This window comes from Peromyscus maniculatus, chromosome 2, assembly GCF_049852395.1.
Source record: "Peromyscus maniculatus bairdii isolate BWxNUB_F1_BW_parent chromosome 2, HU_Pman_BW_mat_3.1, whole genome shotgun sequence".
Lineage (NCBI taxonomy): Eukaryota > Metazoa > Chordata > Mammalia > Rodentia > Cricetidae > Peromyscus > Peromyscus maniculatus.
Window position 1 is genome coordinate 94,452,380 of NC_134853.1, and position 20,498 is coordinate 94,472,877.

Sequence of the window (20,498 nt, forward strand, 5' to 3'; positions counted from 1 at the left end):
AGAAAGGACAGGAGGCAAGGAGGGTAGGAAGTAAGGAGCGTGTAAAGATGGAGGAGAGGAAGCAGGGGAGAAAGGAAGAACAGAGGGAGGAGTGATATTGGCTGGCTTTCAGGCTCAAGCTATGTGAGTTTTATTATTTTATGGCTTATTTCCTCTTGATTCATGCTCTGCACATCTATCTTGTTTGCCAGCATCTTAAGTATGGTTTCACAAATCTATCAAAGTTTACAGTAATTTCGAAAGGTAACGTTTCCAAGAAGATTTAAAATTACTGGTAGTAAAACAATGACCACAACCCAGACCAGCCTTTCTGGAGAAGGCTGAGGTTTGCTTTTCCTGAAATATCAATTTTAGATAGCATTGAGGCAACTTCTTGAGTGCCAGTGAATTAAGTATAAAGATTTTACCACCTCTTGAGTCTCAGGGTCTGTAATCTTAATCTCATGCATAGATTCATGTGACTATTTCTGGTTGTTCTTTTTTTCCTAAACATATAAGACACACATAACATATAACACATACATAACATATAAAACATGGTTGCAGCAATTTTGTTGTTGTCATTTATAACTAAACAATTGTTAAAATGGATCTAGTATCTCATAATTTGAAATACTGTTGACAACTTTAAGTGTTGGGGGCAAAGCTCAAACAGCCTCTTTCAAGTCCTCTACATTTTCAGTACAAACTAGTTAATTCTTTCATTTCCATGTAGTGTGGGTGGGCCATACCCTGGCTTAAGTTAAAAGGCTAGCAAACCTTAAACAGATGGCCATTATTTATCAATTTCTACTGATGGAGAAGAAACAAAAACAGTGTTGATCTGAGGGCTTAGCTCACATGTGCCAGTTCCCCACATATATGTTCTCATTTGAATTAAAATATTTGTTCCTTAGCTCAAGTGACTGGAGACTTCTTCCCCCACAGTTCTATACAATAAATGAAGAACAAATTTGAGAGCAACAGTGAGCATATATTTAATGGCTGAAGAACTCTATCGAATTTTAAAAGAGAAACAGTATCCTTGCTACACATCCTCTTAGCTGCATAAAACATGAGAATGGTCAATTAGGAATCAGTTACAGGTATCCTCTGATGGGTTGACTTTGTCCTGAACTCTAGCTAATCTGCCTCTTTGGTGTGTGCAGTGTGCATGACTTTCCCATAAGGTGGGAGGCTTGGCATCAAAATCATGAAATGTCTCTTGAGACAGCCCAACTGCCTCAGCCAGTTTTGCAGCTGAATTAATAACCAGGTGATCTAGCCTTTTATTCCTTATAAAACTCATTTATGCATATGGAAATTGTCTATTGAAATAAAATGCCTAACATGAGCTATTGTCAATCCCCTCTCCTAAACACTACTTTTCTGCAATAATTGCATGTGCAAAGTCACAGAGGAGAATATTTGCTTCTAAACATGGAAGGTAAGACTCACATTGGATAAATGTTTTTTCTGCTCATCCCAGACTGACATTGTGAGTAGATTTCAGCTGCATTAGGTGCCCTGTCCAGGTTTCTTCTTCTTACATGTATTTCAGCACAGGATGCTGGAACCATTAAATTAACATGCATGAAGTACAAACTGAACTTGCTTGACTATTGGGTGTGAGAAGGTTGTTCAGCTGAGTAGATGCAGGCATTTTCTCCAAATGTTCTCAGATCACCAGCTTCCTTATCTGTGTGAGATGCACGAATAAGGATCTGAAAGCTTGGATCCCACTACTTCAGGGAACACAATGAAAGGTAGCTGCCTTGGTTATTCAGGTCTCTTTCCATGCAATGGTAGTCCATTGAGGCCAGCTTCAGGATAAAACCTGAATCCAGGACCTAAAATCAGTGAATATGGAACAGATTCACACAGATTCTTCCAGCAGTGTGCTATCAGGGCAGGTATGAACGTAGTTAACTTTAAGGTCCTTGAGACAAAGTGGGTAAGAAATGATCAAATCCTCCACTCTAAATACCACCAAAAATTCTAAGTATATTCTCAGCATTGGCATTTCCCAATTATTCACACTTATAAAAACACTTAACAGCATTAATCAGGGGTTTCTTTTCTTCAGGGTTTTAGTTAATTGGGCCATGCTAGCCTAGCTACATGTGTTTCCTACAGATGAATAGATGGCACACAGTGCATCCATTTTCTTATGCAGTTTCAGACTGTCCAAAGAGGGGTTTTATTTGGTTCAGTGTTATAAAGGCACATGCTTTTCTTTAACGGTATTAGGAATGGAAATCAAGACTGAAGTTATGGAGGCCCCTCATTGTTCCCCAGACATTCATTTTTATATTGGATTGGATTTGTTTCAATGAGCAAGTCATATTTCTCATTAGGAAACATGATTTTCTCATTCACTTTGATCTCAGTTTAAATTCTCTTCCCCTCTTTCTCCTGTGCTCTTTGGAAGCTGTGTTTTTGTCTGTGGAGCACTAGGAAGTCATGTCTAGGTTACCTTAATTAGACTCTATTTGTTACATGCCTTAGCACACACAGGAGGTAAATCTGGTCTACCTGTTGAACCATGTAGACCATGATGAAGCTTAAAAGAGAACCTTAGAAAAGTTTCCATAGTGGATATGACTCATGACTTGTCAGGCAACTTTTAATTTCACATTGATACAATGTGCAAGAGTGGGGAAATATTTATTTCTATTGCAGTATGAAGAATAAAGTTTTGCATGAGTTGAAATCTACCCATTCCTATACATATCTCCTGTGAAAATTCTCAGTTGCTGGAATTAGCAAACCTGCCCAGTAATTCATTACTTCTAAACATAGTCATCAGCCCTTTACTAGAATTATGGCAGTTTGCATTCTGTATGTGTAAGCATGAACCAACACCTATATTTCTTTATTTGAAGACAAATGCTGTATATAAAAATGTAGGCATAGAAAGTGAATATGATCTCCATGTGAACATATTCAAATACATCTTTGCTTGTTTATCTGTCTTTCTAATCATTTGAATTTGATATTTACAATACTCTGTCATGTAAGCAAACCTTAAACCACTCGGATATAATCTCATGTATAAAGATGTACAAACAGACCCTGGATGATAGGCAAATTCCACGCAGGATATTCAAAGGAGCACCTGGAAGGTGGCAAAACTTCAGTTCAGTAGAATTGGAACAGCTAAAAATCTGAAGCAAAATACTAAAATGACCCTTCAGTCCCAGAAAGAATTCCCTGGATCATCTTCCACCTTGGCAGTAAACTAGACCAAGCTTGTAGAATGCTTCCCATTTCTGAGAAGCATCAGAATTGCTTTCTGCAAAGGTCAGAAAGTACAGGTATAGCTCTTTCTATTTATAAAATGCAAGAGCAATTCTCATCAGATTGATACTACAAGAAGAAAAATTTAATATTTGTGATGTTTATAGAGAGATTTATCACTGAGATGTGCCTCTCACATACATTATTTCCTGATATAATCTAATATTTGTAGGATTCCTTCCTCATGTTCAATACTCTTGAGAACTATAATAAATTATCCAGTTCATTAAAAAAGTAATAATATTTACTGAAAAATTCTAATAACCCTTTGATCCAATCTGTCCCCAGTTAAGGTAACATGTAATTTCTCTTTAAGTTTTTGGGGGGTTAAATTCTTTTCTTTGTCCCAATATTTCTCTATATGTAGTATCTTGTTTCAAATGTGTTGCAAGATGCTAGCCAGGTTCTTTGGGGCTCATAGTTTCCTTGTATCTTCTAAGTTTATTTATTTAATATTCAAATACTAACTGTAATGTTACTCAAACTAAACTCAGTTGAGTTTGAATGAACAAATGAAACATTAAACACAGTCATCAGTGAGCCCCATATCTCAACTCTTGAATCATCTCATATCAATTCTAGTATTCTTTCCACAGAAGATACTCGAAAATGAAGCCAGTGATACTTAAACTTTAGGAACTTCACTTGCATGATTTCAAGTTTTTGAAAAGACACATTTGTTAATAGATATGGTATATTTGAAAAATAAGATATTTTAATCACAATTGACTGAATCATTGTGAATCCCTCTGCAGTTTTTTTTTTCTTTTTCCTTTGTAGGTGCCGACCAAAACATAAGCTTTGAGGATTTCAATCATCTGGCTTTGGCTAATACTTTATTTGGGTTTAGTTTTAGATATCATTGTGGTTTGCAGTCATGTTCATTACACTATCACTAGACATCTCACCACAAATTAGTTCCCAGAAAAATATTCTATTATATGCTGTGGTAAGTCAATTGGCATTATGACAGGAAAGCACAGGATTCAACTAAATCCCCATTATTATCCTCCACAGAGGACACTGGTGACCTAATAATGATGAGGGTCCAAGAAAATGTAAAACATGAAAATTTTACACACAGGCTTCCAAGACTTATCACCCAAATCCATCCCATAACTCTTTGGGTATTGTGACTGTATTAGCTACATTTTTTTTTCAGTATTATGATCAAATTCTAAGTGAAAACAACTTGAGGAAGGAACAATTTAGTTTGGCTCACTGTTTGAGGGTACAGTACACATCATTTGTGGCAAGACATGGTTATAGAGCATGATGTAATAGCTGGGTATGTAGCATCTGCAGTCAAGAAGAGAGAGACGAATGCTGCTGTTCAGTTCAGTTTTCTTCTTTTTATCCTGAATGGCACCCGAGCCCAAGGGGTAGTAGAGGATACATTCAGAATGGATTTTCCTTTCTTTGTTAAACAGATTCATAATTGTATTGCCTATCCAGTTAAGATTGACAATGAAAATTAACCATCATGATTGCTTAAGTTTGTCTTTATTTTCTCATTATTGTGTATGTGGGAGGGTTATAAGGCACAAGTGCCTTGGCTATTTGAGGGTACAGTTCATCATTGGCAGGAAGACATGGAAGACTAGTGGTAGATGCTTCTGTCTTCTACCACATAACTTCTGAGGATCCTTACTCAGGCCAGCAGGTTTGACATCGGCACCTTTACCCTTTGCTGCCTTTCTCTCATTCTCATACTCCAAATTACATACTTAGCAGAATTGTACATGAAAAGTTACTTCATGTTTCTTAATTGTGCTTTCATATTTTCATTTATCTCTTTCTCTTTGCTAAGGTATATTTTCCTTCAGTTTCAACTTCTAATGCCCTGCTTTAAACTGTCAGTTATTAATTTTTTTCAGTTGTTAATTTTTTTAAAAAAACTATAGCATTTTTACTAATTCTTTGATAATTTCACGTATACATACAGATATGAGAATTTTATATATACATGTGATAGCTACAAATTATTAAATGGTAGTAGATGATAAATAAATAATATAACAAAAAATCTTATATTTTAAGCTTTATTGAATAATAGTGCTTTTAAATTCTGATAAGTACAATGTATTTTGATAATATTTGCCCTACCACTCTATTTTTTCCCCAGATGTATTCCTCACTCATGACCTCCATCAATTTATGTTCTGGAAGGGGCTTGCCACACAAGCTTCTGTTGTTTCAGTTTTCCATACCATCTTTACAGTGGCTTCTTCCTTCTTTATTTGGAGTCCATGTTTTTCAGGGAAGCACTTTGTGAATACCTGCCATTTATTTTATGTATGATCATTTCAGAATTTGAAGTTCTGAGATGATGTTTAGCAGATCACTCTACAATACAGCTTTTAGTTTATATTAATGGTCCTTGATGAAGAACTGACCTTTGGCTATTTTAGAGAGCATGGATTACAAATTCTTTCAAGGATTATTGTTTCTTCCTACAATGCTGTCAACTAGGGAACTCACAAACTCTCTCCAAGGACTCTAGTTTAATGTGAAAGTAGCTGATCAGCATTTGTGTGAATCACTAAATGGACTCATTGATTACATTAATGTGTGTGTGTGTGTGTGTGTGTGTGTGTGTGTGTGTGTGTGTGTATCAATCATATTTAAAAAGGAAGAGACTATGATTTTGAGAGGAGTTGGGGGAGAACATAAGAGAATTTGGAGGAGAAAAGGGCATGTAGAAATAATGTAAATATTCTTTTTAGAAAGTAGATGGGGTGGGAGAAAAGGAAATACAGGGACAAAAGTGGGTAAAATTATTAAGTCTGATTAGGGACTGGATAGATGGCTCAGAGATTAAGAGAACTGGCTGTTCTTCCAGAAGATCCTGGTTCTGTTTCCAGTACCCAAATGGCAGGTTACAACCATCTGTAATTTCAGTTTAAGGAGATCCAACACTCTCTTCTGGCCTCTGCAGAACCAGACACACCTGTAGTACACAGACATATATGCAGGCAAACCACTCACACAGATAGATAAATAAACAATATTTAAAATGTCTAATAAATGAAATAACAAATATAAACCAAATTAAATTAATGTATAGAAATAAAATACAAATAATAATTATTTTAAAACTTCTACGAATATAAGAAAGACAGATGGAAGATGTTCCAATGACTAATGCGCTTGCTTTGTAAGCATAAGGACATGAGTTCTAATCCCTATTATCCATCCAAAAGTGAAGCATAGCACAGACATGAGTTAACATCAGCTCTGTGTAGTGGAGTATAGGATTATTAGTTAGATTTGTTATCCTCCCAGCCTAGTCGAAACAGTGAGCTCTTGGTTCAATAAGAGACTTTGTCCCAAAAATGTAAGGTAGAAAACAAACGGCACCTGGGTCTGTCATGAATTCTTTATTCATATTCATGGGTGTTTACAAGTGAACCCAAATGTGCATATACATCTATACCACACACACATCAATAAAAAACTCATCTATTAATAAAACACCAAAAACATGTGAAAATAAAAATACTTCTAAAAGTACAGTAAAAATGTAAAAGAATCACAATGAGTTAAAGAAAGAATAAAAAAGAATTTTGAAATGGTAAAGTTTTAGAGAACTTTTTTTCTGGGTCCTAAGAAATTGAAGATTGCCAGTTACATGTATGCACAGGAATTTGGTGTTGGGGGGAAATGTCTATAGAAATTCAGATCTCCCATATGCCATTGTTTATACAGCAGTTAACTCTGTATCAAGTGTCTAGTGACTACTAGAGATGTCTTCACATAAGCAGGTTTTCTTCTTCAAATGCAAGGGAACTCTACTGACCACCCACTGATTTGCAGTTTTGGGGCCATGTAGGTTCTCTCACATCCCAGAGACTCCTAATATCATATTCCCTAAGGTGGCTAATTTTCTTGCTCTGAGGATTCTCTCAAGTGCATTGAGAAGATGAGAAGCAGCAACAACAATCAGATATGTCCATGTGGAGGACCTGTCTTTGTCTTGGAAGACATCCTGAGTATTAATTTACCCTGTGTTGTGTGACATTATACCTCAGTAGAAGTGAACAAATGCCTGCTCATCCCGATCATGGAACTAAGGACAAAGTACAGGTAGCATTAAAGTTCAACTTGGTTAACCAATAAGCTTTATTGTGGTGAGTGAGGGGATGCTTATAGTAACAAAAATGAGTCACAGACAGCTGCATCATCTAAGTCCACTCCAGTCTGGGTGACTATTCCCAAAAGCTGGAAAACTCAAGTGCACTATACAGACTGCAGGTAGCTCACCAGATGTGGAAGGTGTCATTTCTCTGTGGCTGAATTCGTCTGAGCTCTTTCCAGGCAACTTGTCAGGTCTTTGCTTCTGCTAGGTGGTTCGGCTGGTCTGTGTTTCTTCCAGGTGGCTGGGATTTTCTGATACTTCTTTATAGCTTAGCTTCTCTGAGAGTGATTTATATACTTGTGGTGGTTTGAATAAGAATGACCCTCCATAGGTTCATATATTTGAATACTTGGCCCCCTAGTTGGTGAAACTGTTTGGAAAGGATCAGAGAGTGTGGACTTGGAGGGTGTGTGTCCCTGGAGTTCTGCTTGGAGATTTCAAAAGATCATGCCATATCTAGTTAGTTCTCTGCCTACTCATTGCAGTTAAAGATCTAGTTTCTTAGCTGCTGCTCTAAGACCATGTTTGGCTGAATGCTTCCATGTTCCCTGCCCTGATGGCCATGAACTCTAAACCGTTGGAACCATACCCCAAAGCCCCCAATTAAAGCTTGTTTTTGTAAGTTGCCTTAGTTCTGGTGTTTTGTTACAGAAATAGAAAAGTAACAAAGAAAATGCTCACAAGTAAGGAGGAGTGAATCTTGTCAGTTACAGGGTCTTCCTTAACCTATTTTGAGTTGTTTACTTGAATTATGTGCTCTTCTAAATGATGAAGTGGCTTGCCTCCCCTAGAACATCCTGTTGTTTTACCTCCTCATAAACACCCTGTCCTAAAGTATTCTGTTGTTTCACTTCCCTTTTACATCAAACTCCAGAGTTATTCCAATTTCAGGAGAAAGGTCCTAGGCCAACATGATCAGGATTTTCTTTTCCTCTAAATTTCCCAACATGAACATAGCCTCCTTCCTCTTGGCTTCCACCAGGTCCTCTGCCTCTTCACCATTGCCTCCTTCAGCCCTCTCTTACTCTAGGGATGTGTCAGAATAAACTGAGGCTCCTGAACTCTGGCCATTCCCTTTTCCTATGCCTCAGAGATAACTTGGTTCTTTTTTTAAAAAAAATTTATCTTGTTTAATACATTTCTACTAATATACAGCAATAGTCACAATATCCTTTAATATTTATTATAAGAACTCAAAATAAGATGTGTATCATTATCAAAATAAATGTCTTTGGAATAAAATCTGTGTAAGTTTAAATACATATGTTTCAATTTCAGAATTATCATTTCTGGTTGTGAGCCTAGCCTTTAACGCCTGAGCTATCCCTCCAGCCCTAGAATTATCATTTAATTATGAATCCTAACAATTTGAGAAACATCTCACGTTGAAATTTCTAAAAATGATTTAGAGGCAATTTCTGAAGTATCATTTGTATAATCCACCCTTTCTTGCATTATGGTGCATCAAGCTTTTTTTTTTCTCCATCTATAACAATTTTCTATCTCAGTTTACATAATTTTGTAACATCATCACTTTTCTCTAAGTCATGGGTTATCTTTAACATTTCTTTGCATCTTGTTTTGTTTTGTCTCATGGGAAACCATGTATTTGAGAATTTCAATCATTACCTTGTTCCAAAGTGACTCTTCTGAGCATGATTTGAAATTCTCATATGAATGTGGAGGAAAATTAAGCATGTGTGTTCTGAACTTCACTATAAAGTAAGGCAATGTAAACATGAACTTAAGAATATTGTATGTTTGATCTTCAGATTTCCTATATCTCTACAGATATGACACTATAGGTAACTATATTCAGATAATGTCTATATTAATATTTCATTACACCTAGATGAGAAATAAATACAGGAAAATACTATGATTTATTCTGTAAACTAAAATCATATTGAGGAAATGCAGGCAAAGTGAGATAACTTGGTTCTTAACAATAGAAACTCATTCAAGATATTTCCCAGATGCTGGCGTCTAAGTCATAGAGTAACAGCCTAGGATTTCTCACCACTACTTACCTGTCCAAAATAAGGCATCTGTTTCATGAACATAAGCAGCCAGGGTTGAGGCTCATCAGGGCCTTGTCCTGAGGATAGGGATTTTAATTTTGGTATTTGGCTTGCGTACATGACTGTAGCTGTGTTTGTCTTATTTCTTATTGCTATGTCCCCACTCTTTTCTCCATTTTTTTCAGATATATTTTCATCTCCTTGTGGAATTTCAAAGCTCTTTTACTTTGTTCTTTAGAACAGGGTCTTTTCTATACACCCTCCTCCCCTTATTCTGACTTTCTTCTTCAGCAAGTCCCATGGAGGCAGCATGTAGCCCAATTTCTAACCTGCAAGGGTCCCTATACCAAATTTTGTTGAAGAGAAAATAAGGGATAATATTTGATTATGCTAACATTAAGGAAATTAAAAGAGAAGTAAACTTGAGTGAGTCAAAGAATAATCAAGCTAGAGAAAAGAACAGTCCATCTGATTTGAAGTAAAGGTGACTAGGGAATAAAAGACAGATCTAGTTCTGTGGCCAAAGCTGCCAAAGCTCTTAAAAGAATTTAGTAAGCAAGACCAGAATTGTTTTTTTTTTTTTGTTGTTTTGTTTTCTTTTTGTTTTTTCCTCTTGGTGAATTGTCTTGGCTCATCAAATTGACGGAGGTAAGATTAGATAAACAGAAGCCGGGCGTTGGTGGCGCACGCCTTTAATCCCAGCACTCGGGAGGCAGAGCCAGGCGGATCTCTGTGAGTTCGAGGGCAGCCTGGGCTACCAAGTGAGTTCCAGGAAAAGGCGCAAAGCTACACAGAGAAACCCTGTCTCGAAAAACCAAAAAAAAAAAAAAAGATTAGATAAACAGAAGAGCTCTTTCCTGGGAAATTGAAAAGAAGATACATAAAGGTCATTGTAGAGGTACAGTCACAGGAACACCAGTGGAACCACCTTTGAACACAGTTTTATGAACCATACATGGTCCAATAGTAGCTGTGCCTATACATGCTGCTTATGTCTTGCCATTATCAGGATTGCTGTCAACAGCATTGGGATTCATCAGTAGCCTTGGCTCCTCTGTCTTTTGTGCCCAAAGAATTTGCAAAAAAAAAAAAATGTGTAGGATTTCACAGTGTATTGGTGTGGTAAGCAAAAAACGACACCAGAGGTTAGAAATAATGACCCATTGTGTGCCTACAAGAAAAGTCAGAAGAAATGTTCCAAAAAATAGAACTAGAAAACTTAATGCACATAAGTTGTGTAGTTTTGACATCCAAATAAGTTACAAGATTATCAATACACAATCTAATTTTATTATAGTTATGTCCTGAGTCTAAACATTAAGAGATAGTTATATTGATGTTGTTCAGACTAACCAAATGCTGATCACCAGAAAGATAGACACAATGTTCACATAAAGTGGGGTTTTAGGCATTAGTTTTCCTGCTGAAGTTTCGTTAATGTTCTTTTGTGAATCATTAAATTTCACGGTCAATTCATAAAAATTACCGCACCATATTTGTACTTTCATGAAATTGGAAAACCTCAAAAATATGTCCTGTCAAAACCTCAGTTCTTAAGAGGGAATTCAAACATTCTAATTTCTCATCCTTCTGTCATTCACCAACATCTTCAGAGATGTTAATGGTATTTATGTTAATGGCACAGCCTAATTCTTCTCTCCTAAACACCATAATGGCATGACATTCCTTGACTATCATGAATGAACATTGACTAACAGTACCTTTCCTGTTACTTGGTCTCTTTAAGAGGTGTTCAGTCTGGCTGATTCCTGCTTCCTCTCTCTGTGCTTCCAACATGGCATTTGCAGCAAGTCTTCAGAGCAGTTTGTGTGAATAGGCAACCATGGGCAGAGCTGATTTGAAGTCTGGAGGAATGCCTGCTTGTGGTGCATTGGAGGGCTCAGCTTATTGTGTGTGGTGCTTCACCTAAACACAAAGTCCTGGATGGTATAAAAAAGCCAGCTGAGCAAGCCATAGCAAGAAAGTCAGTAACTAGCACTTCCCCAGTTTCATTTTCAGTTCCTGCCTTTGGATTGCTGCCTGGAGTTCCTGCCCTTACTTCATATTATGCTGAACTACAGCTGTAAGCAGAAATACTGTCCTACCAAACATCTGATATGGGTCATGTTGTTTTATCACAGCATAGAGACCTAACTAACCTGGAAAGAGAATGTGGATATTTCAAAGATACTGAACTTTTTATTTTGTAAAACACCAAATCTATATTTACATCCACACATAATAACATAACTTTAAGCTGAAATATATCATAAATAAAGCATGTCTGTACTCTCACAACTTAAATATCAACAATGAAATAAATATATATACAATAGCAGGCAAAATTAAACCTGTATTTAAAAAAAAACACCAAATCTTTTAGAAGACTTTGAACTTTTAAAAGATGTGAGTTTTTAAAATTTGAAATGTTTTATGTTATGGTATTGATATTAACATGACTGCTTAGGGACAAATGAGAAAGTAAAAATTGTAGTTGAACATCAATGTGTTCATGTGTCAAATTAACAAGGCCTGGATTGTGCTGGCTACTTTGTCAACTTGACAAAGACTAGTAGTTATCTTGAGAGGGAGGATCCACAATTGAGAAAACATTCCTTTGAGAGCCACCCATAGGCAAGCCTGTGGGGAATTTTCAAGTGAAAGGGACACGACTCACTGTGGGTGTTGCTGACCCTAAGCAAACAGTCCTGCATGGTATAAGAAAGAAAGCTGAACAAGTCAAAGCAAGTGAGCCAGTAAGATGCTCTCCTCTATGGTTTTTCATTTAGGTTCTCGGTCCAGATTCTTGCCTTCAGTTCCTGTCCTGACTGTCCTTCATGCTGAACTACAACTGTAAGATGAAATAAGCCCTTTCTTTCCCAGTTTGCTTTTGGTCATGGTGTTTATTATAACATAGAAGACTAAGACATCCATCAAGTAAAGAGTTCTAGAACAAGAAGTTTGCAGTCCACCACACAGAAGATTGTTGCAGCAAAGATAACACATAAACACACATAGCACACAAAGCCAGAGACCATTTATTACTAATGAGGCACAGGAATGTCTAGAAAGGGATCAACACCTGCCCATCGACAGCCTGAGTTTATACACTCTTCAGTGGGGGGAGGGGGGAGCAGCAAAGCTTGGCTCTGTTTCATATTCTTGTATTGGACTGAGCTGGATACACATAACCAGTTGTATCTTTTAAAAAATATGTTTTTAATTGAAATGGAATTATATCACTTTCCCCCCACCATTTCTTCTTCCCAGCCCCTTTCAGGTCTTTTCCTTTCTTGCTCACCAAGAAGGCCTTAGAGTAAGAACAAGCTTGTTACAAAAAGAAACAAAATAGCTGTTTTGTGAATAAATGAATGAATGAATGAATGAATAAACTTTTTTTTTCAATGAGAAGGCCAAATTTGAGAAAGGCCAAGGATTTGTGTATTGTCACATCAGTTGAAGAAGCCTGTCTCCTAATTCTCATTTGCTGCTTGTCAACATATATCCTGATCTTAAACCACAGAAGAACTAACCTTTGTGTTCTGAAAGAGGCTTCTAGAATTTTATTAAAATGTGAATAAGTAAACAAAGGCAGAATTAATGGTTAGTTTCCCCCACTGAATAGATAAGAAAACTGAAAAGCATATTTATTTACTCACTTGTATCAAAGACACTGTGGAATTCTTTTGTTGTTGTGTGGTCAATGTAACTTTTTTCTGTTCCAGTAACGTGTGCATTGATTAGAAATTATTGTTGGAAAAAATTATCACTCAAACAGAAACTCTGAAGTTGACAAGATTTATGAGACCAGAAGTGCCTCCAGGGGGCTATAAAAACGTATATCTTTTCGTTTATTTTATTCTAAGATTTAATCCACACAGAATCGGAAGCTTTTGTCTGTGGTCACATTGGTGAAATGCAGCTGCTAAGTTAGTGAAGGAGAAAGAGAATATAAGTTATCAAAATCACATGGGACTAAAAGAATTACTCATCAGTGACCCAATGGCACAAGAAAAGGAGTATATATTTTCAAACACTATTGATTATTTGGATTCTTTCTCTTTGCTGTGTTTCACTCCAGATATTCAGTCTCAATCTTTGCTTTCCAAATTGGGTTAAAAGCATATTTATTTATACTATATAGGCAATTAGGAATGGGTTTATTGATAATTGATTATAGCATCAATGTATATGAGCAAACAGGCTTAATATGTTTCTTTTTTTAAGTGTCCTTTGTGGAGTATTTTAGTTAGGGTTTCTATTACTGTGATGAAACACCATGACTGATAAGGAGATTTGGGAGGAAGGGATTTATTTGGCTTACACTTCAGCATTGCTTTCATTACTGAAGGGAGGCAGGACAGACGGGAAGTCAAACAGGGCAGGATCCTGGAGTACGGGCGCGGAAGCACAGAAGCTGCTTACTACATTGCTTCCCATGGGTTGCTCAGTGCATCTTCTTACAGAATCCAGAATCAGGAGCTCAGGGATGGCACCACCCCATCATGGGCTGGGCTTTCCTCCACTGATCACTAAATGAGAAAATGCCTTACAGCTGGATCTCATTGAGGCCTTTCCTCATTTGAGTTTCCTTCCTCTGATGACTTTAACTTATGTCAAGTAAACACACCAAACCAGCCAGTTCATGGAGTAAAGTTTTCATGGATGCTTTCAGGCATTTGAGGTTCAGAATTGTGGTTTCTGGTGGAAAAATGCTCCAGACATGAGAAATGTCTTCAGTTGCACTGTGCGTTAAGTACCCTCACCTGCATTATTCTGTGCATTATGGTTGAATGTAATGAGCATTGGGGAAAAACGTAAAAGCCAAGCAGAGCTATGCCTTTCCAAAATTTCTGCACTGATAAACTTCATATAAAGCTGTTATGAACTTGGAACCACTCTGCCTTGTCCGCGCCATTTAGGAATCATTTGTATTAAACTCTGCATAATCAGAACTCTGAAATTTGCCTGTTTTCCCCCAAAACAGTAACAAAAATTCCATCCACCCCATCAGACCACCATAAAATTAATACATTCCATGTCACATTGAGTCAGAGTCATAAGGACTTTCCCTCACCTTAATTAAAAATCAATAGTAACTTTGGCATGACCAGTCCACATTCTGCCCCCTACTGCTGCTCTTTTCAGTTTTTTCTACCTATAAAGCCTTTCTTTTATGTTCCACTCATCAATACTCATGAAGTATTACTTGATTCAACCAAATAGACAAATAGATAGTTAAGCTATATTTCTGAGTTACTTTTGAAGCAATCTTTTTTTGTGATAAGTAAATTTCTGTCATAGTGGAAGAAGGGAGAAAGCTGGACTTTAGCCTATTTCTTTCTGACAAAAGTAATATCATAATTTTAAATCCAACTCCATTCTCAGAACTGTTACTTATTCTAATTTAAAAATCTCTCAACTTTCATGTGAGTTACATTGCTTCTCTTACTTATACCATACCTCTGGTGAGGCCATAGCAAACGGGTTGCAGCAGTAAGCTACATGTCTCTTCTTCATGGAGTCAGTTAGGGAGAGACTGTTCCTTAACACATCTGAGAACTTGGGTGTCAGCAGCTTAGACAAAGCCAAGCTGACATTGCCCTGAACTCTGGTGGAGCTACAAGAGAACTTTCATATCCAGGAGTCTTCAACTAAAGGCAGCAAAAATAGAATTAGAGTGAAGAGGTGAAATAGAAAGAAAACAGTGAACATTAAAGAATAGAAGAAAGGCTTTGTCTAGTGATTGACACCCCTTAGTATCTCAATTTTTCTTCTCCAAAATGGACATTATCCAAGTCACTGCTGTCAAGTGACAACCTAAGACTAAAGCACTGCTGTTGCCTTGGAGCTGATCAGGAAAGCAGAATGTCAAACTCCAATAACGTAAGCTTCCTGGGTGAGGTCCTAAATTTTAACAGGAGCTACTTATGTTACAACTGGGGAAGCTCTGTTGTAAAATACTCAAGTCCAAGTGCCAAAGGCAAATCTCTAATACCAGACTTTCTTCTCCACACAGGTTAAGGCTGAAAAGTGATAGATTTTCCCTTAGATAAGAATTACTTCTCAACCTTGGCCTATTTATTGATTCTCTGTTGTACAACACTGCACACAGAAGTTGATGTGCTAGAATGGCCCTTAAAACCCCAATAGTCTGAAATATGACTGTAAAATTGAGATAAGCAGAGAATAAAAATCTATTCATACATTCAGGAATATAAACCAGAGGTACCATGAAACCAAAATTTGTAAAATGTACCTTAAGATAAAGGCCCCAGCTTGGGTTTAGATGATCAGCCATTGCTGTTATAACTTCTTTTTTTATTTTTTCATTTTTATTTATTAAGAAATTTTCTACTCACTCCACATGCTATCCACAGACCCCCACTCCTCCCTCCTCCCACCCCACCCAGCCCTCTTTCCCAAGCCACCCCACATCCCCACATTGAGGTCTCCCATGGGGAGTCAGCAAAGCCCAGCACACTGAGCCTAGGCAGGTCCAAGCCCCTTCCCACTGCACCAAGGCTGTGCAAGGTGTCACACCACAGGCACCAGATTCCAGAAGCCTGCCCATAGACCAGGGACAGATCCTAATCCCCCTGCCTGGGTGACCCACAAACAGTCCAAGCCAAACAACTGTCTTCCATATCCAGAGGGCCTAGTCCAGTCCCCTGGGGGCTCCACAGCCACCAGTCCACAGTTCATGGGCTTCCACTAGTGTGGCCAGTCATCTCTGCATGTCCTGCCATCATGATCTCAATGTCCCTTGCCTGTAGTATCTCTCCTCTCTCATCAATTGGATTCCTGGAGCTCAGCCTGGTACCTGGCCATAGATCTCTGTATCTGCCTCCATCTGTCACTGGACAAAGGCTCTATGATGACAGTTAGGTTATTTGCTGGGCTGGTCACCAGAGTAGACTGGTGCAGGCACCCTCTGGATCACTGCCAGCAGACCAAGGTGGGGTCAACCTTGTGGATTCCTGAGAGACTCCCAGCATCCTGCCTATTCCTATTCCCATGATGTCCTCATTGAATTTATGTTTGAATTTTTGTTGTGTAAAGAAGTTCAGTTGAGGGGATGAAATAAATACGTACCATGTCTTGGAGTCTTGACATATATATATTGAAAAGGGCTATCTGTTACCAATCTCCCATCTAGCTACTCTATCCATGCCCTGAATCCTCTCTGTTCTTATTTATTTTTGTTGTTGTTGTTATTGTTTTTCAAGACAGGCTTTCTCTGTGTAGCACTGGTTGTCCTGGAACTTGCTTTGTAGACCAAGCTGGCCTTGAACTCACAGATATCCATGGCTGTGGTCAAAGTACTGCAAGGTCCAAGTACTCTGGAGGTTGGCTGGATACCACCTGTTGAAAAAGCCTGTGGAAGGATGTTTAGAGTACACAACCTCTGACTGAATCCCCACATTTCTCATTCCCTACATTTTCACTTTATACTCTAAATACTCAGCATATTATGCTGCTGAGGTCCAACTGCAGTTTTCTAGTGCCAAAACTGTCACACTTATAAAAATGTCAGCACATAAATGTCTTCTGAGAACTCAAAGGAATCAGTCTTAGACCTGACTTCTTTCAGCCTTCTTTGCCCCTCTTTGGGTATTTGTGTAATTGTGGTTGGTTTCAGTGTTTGTTAACAACAAACTATAATCACCTGAGTAGGGAGTCTCAACTCAAGAACTGTTCTGATCTCCTTAATTAATGTAAAAGGACCCACTTCCAATGTGGGCTTCTCCTTCTGGTAGCAGCCCAGATAAAAATTGCTATGGAAGAAAGAAGATTATTTTGTCTTTTGTTCACATGACCTTCCCTCCCCCATGACCAACTGATTTAAGCTGTTGGTGCTGCTGCTGATTTCTTTGAAAACTATGAACTGGCAGAACCTCCTAGAGTAATCTACAGCATTCTTCAGGAAAATTCCAGGGTTTGGGCACCCAGATTGGAATCACTGAGGTACCCAGTCTTGTAGAATCTTGTGTGCCCCAGCCTATCACACTACTGAAACAATGAACCCCAAAGAAATTCCCGAAAGGAATTTCCCCAGAAATCTCACATTGGGAGAAGTAAAGGGCTCTAGACAGAGGGGAACTTGTCTTCCTGAAAGAGATTTCACACAGTTCAAACAACTTCTCAGATCACTGTGCAGGATGAAACTAAAGCCCTAAACATTGAGTGGGTGATGCCACACTTTAACTGGGGCTGCTTAGATGTGCAAATCATTGGACCTCCATATAAACTTTTATCTTTCTAGAGAACAGGGAATGCAGAGTTTTGAGGACTTTGCTGGATTTCTTTGTCACCCTTCCCACTGTAGCCACATTAAATAAATTTGCTTTTTCTGCTTTCTACTTTAAATTATGATCTTTATATTAGCTTATTGAGGAATGGTGACAGGACCTGACTTGAGGTACAGGTTGTTACCTCCAAATTCATTAAGAATTCTGTTTTGTGGAGAAATAAGAGAGATAAGGATATTTTTATCAGCTTTGAACAAAGTTGCCAAACAAAAGTGAGCCCAGTGCTAATATTGACAAACTACAGACACACATTAAACAGCCTAAACATTTTTTTGTGTGTGCCCTGGAAGAGATTCTTTTCTTCAATACCAAAATACATCTCAAGTTGCAGAAATCTAAACCCAAGACCTCATTATAAAATTAGCTGACTTATAATGTAAATGTAATTTCCAGCCTCCAAGAATGTCAGCAGTTAAGAGAATGGAATTCTATGACTTGGACGGCAATATGAGGGAAGACACTAAGAGTTTGAGGTGTTGAATCCTCAGATTCCAATGGGCTCAGTGTTCCAGAGGAAACAGACTTCTCATCTTTAGCAGAGGATGTATCCTTAACTCCTACCACACCTCCTGCAATATTGTCCTTGTCTGAGGGAATTAATTCTGCCTCAACTTTACAAGAGGTAATGACTTGTCCTAATGAAGACATCAGAAAGTATAATTTTGATGTGCCTCAGGAACTCCTGCTGTACAGACCTATAACTAGATGCAGGCTCCTAAATATGAGGTAGAAAGTGTGATCTAAAAGGAGGTACACGACAACCGTAAGGACTTGGTGGTTTTTAAAAATTCACTGAAGCAAAAGTCTGAGGGTTATGTTTGGGAATGGATTTTTAAGGGTAGGTGAAAATAGTAGAAGGAAAATAAACTTGGATGAGCCTGAATTTATCTATATAGATCAATAATCAGAAACAATCAGAAATTCTATGTTTAACATTGCAGCTTTCGAGTTTAAAAATAGGTACCAAGAGTTTATTTGATGGTTAGGCTGAAATATTTGTGAAACGATGGCCCACTGAGAAAGTTTTGGAAATGCCTGTTTATCCTTAGCATAGTGTTAATAAAAGGATTTTAAGGGAGTTGGAGCTGGTGTGGACTCAATGTTTATAACTTAATCTTCCACAATTGAAAGGCCTGGAAAACGTGCCCTTCACAAATACTGTGAGACACAAACTAGTAAGAGGGGCACTGACATGTTGAAGATCTCTGTTGATGCCCTTTGCTGTAGCTGAAAGTTTTCCAGTATCCCACCTGGTCCCCGCTGCCCCATGGTCCGCAGCTACTCAAGTACCTCACAGCTCTGGCATCTCCAAAATCTTGGGGCCTCCAAGGCAATCCAGGTTTCACCATCACAGCTTTGGACAATGACCTTCCTAGGCCTCCACTCCAGGACAACTCTGACAAGTGCCTGCCCTCAGCAGCTTTCCATAGACTCAGGGGCAAATTCCATAGCCCCTTTCTTCTATCCTTAACTCCATAATCATGTGGCAGAAGTTGCCAAGTTCTGCTGCTTGCTGGAACATGGTCCTTTGTTCAATTTCATCTTCATCAGCTTTCTGTTTTCCTTCATTCCCTAAGCTTGGCTATCCTTGAATTTCCTCTGTAAACCAGGCTGGCCTCAAACTCAGAGCTCCACCAGCCTCTGCCTACCAAGTGCTGGGATTAAAGGTGTGAAGCACCACACTAGCCTCTAAACTTTTCTTCAATTCCTTTTCACAAGGTGGAAACTTAGCTGTCTGGGATTCAAACTAACACAGTATCTAATAAAAGTGATTAATTTATGCATATAAACCACAGACCTGAGAGTACAAATGGACCCTGCCAATTTGCAAATGAAATAATTAACCTGATATCTCCCTCCAATATGTTATTGCCTGGAGAGCAGAGCAATATGTTATTGCCTAGTTTTTGAGAAAATATCTATCATCTATCCCTGCATATTTTGCCAATAGGCTTTTTTTTTTCAAGGATGAGATATTATCTCACATTTCTTAGTACTAAACTCACCATCTTTTTCTTGTTTAGAGTTTTCCATGGAACAGCATTCCTATAATCTGTGGAGAGAATAGAATGAGTCGTATCAAGACAGCAGCATGGTAAAGTGCCTGGGAATTAACAGATGTCAGGGACATCAGGTGCCAGCAATCTTCTTGTAGGACCTTTTCCTTTTGTTACACAAGTAGCTGAGGCATGGAGGTGGGGTCCCCGAACTTCTGGTACAACTTGACATTCTGAAGGCCTCTTTTATCTCTGTGGTCCTCCCAATAGTTTTGGGAGCTTCTGTTTCCCTGTATGAAATTCACTGCTGCTTTGAATACCTACAATAGTTTTTCTGTCTCTGATAAATGGTAACAAAGGCAATCAAGCTATGTTTAATAAACAGAAGTGCTGCGGGTCGAGGGAATATCATAAGAACTCAGCTAGTTAGGGCAAAGTCACCACGTAAAGGAATCAGGGAATTCCTCCAGAGGAAGCCAAATCCCAAGGAGTTTTTGGTGTTACTTGGCTTGTTATATATCAGCTGTATTCTGTTATGAAAATCACGTGTGCCTTCATAGCTTTCCCAATTGACTTTTCCCTAAGAAGGGCTAACAGTGTGGACTGATCACTCTCTGGACATACACATTCCAGGTATTTGGAGAACTGCCTTAGGAAAGGCTTTCTCTGGAATCAGATATCTCCCTTGGCTACTTTCAAGGACTAGCAGTAATAACAGTCCACATGCAATTCTCCTGATTTAAGATAAATT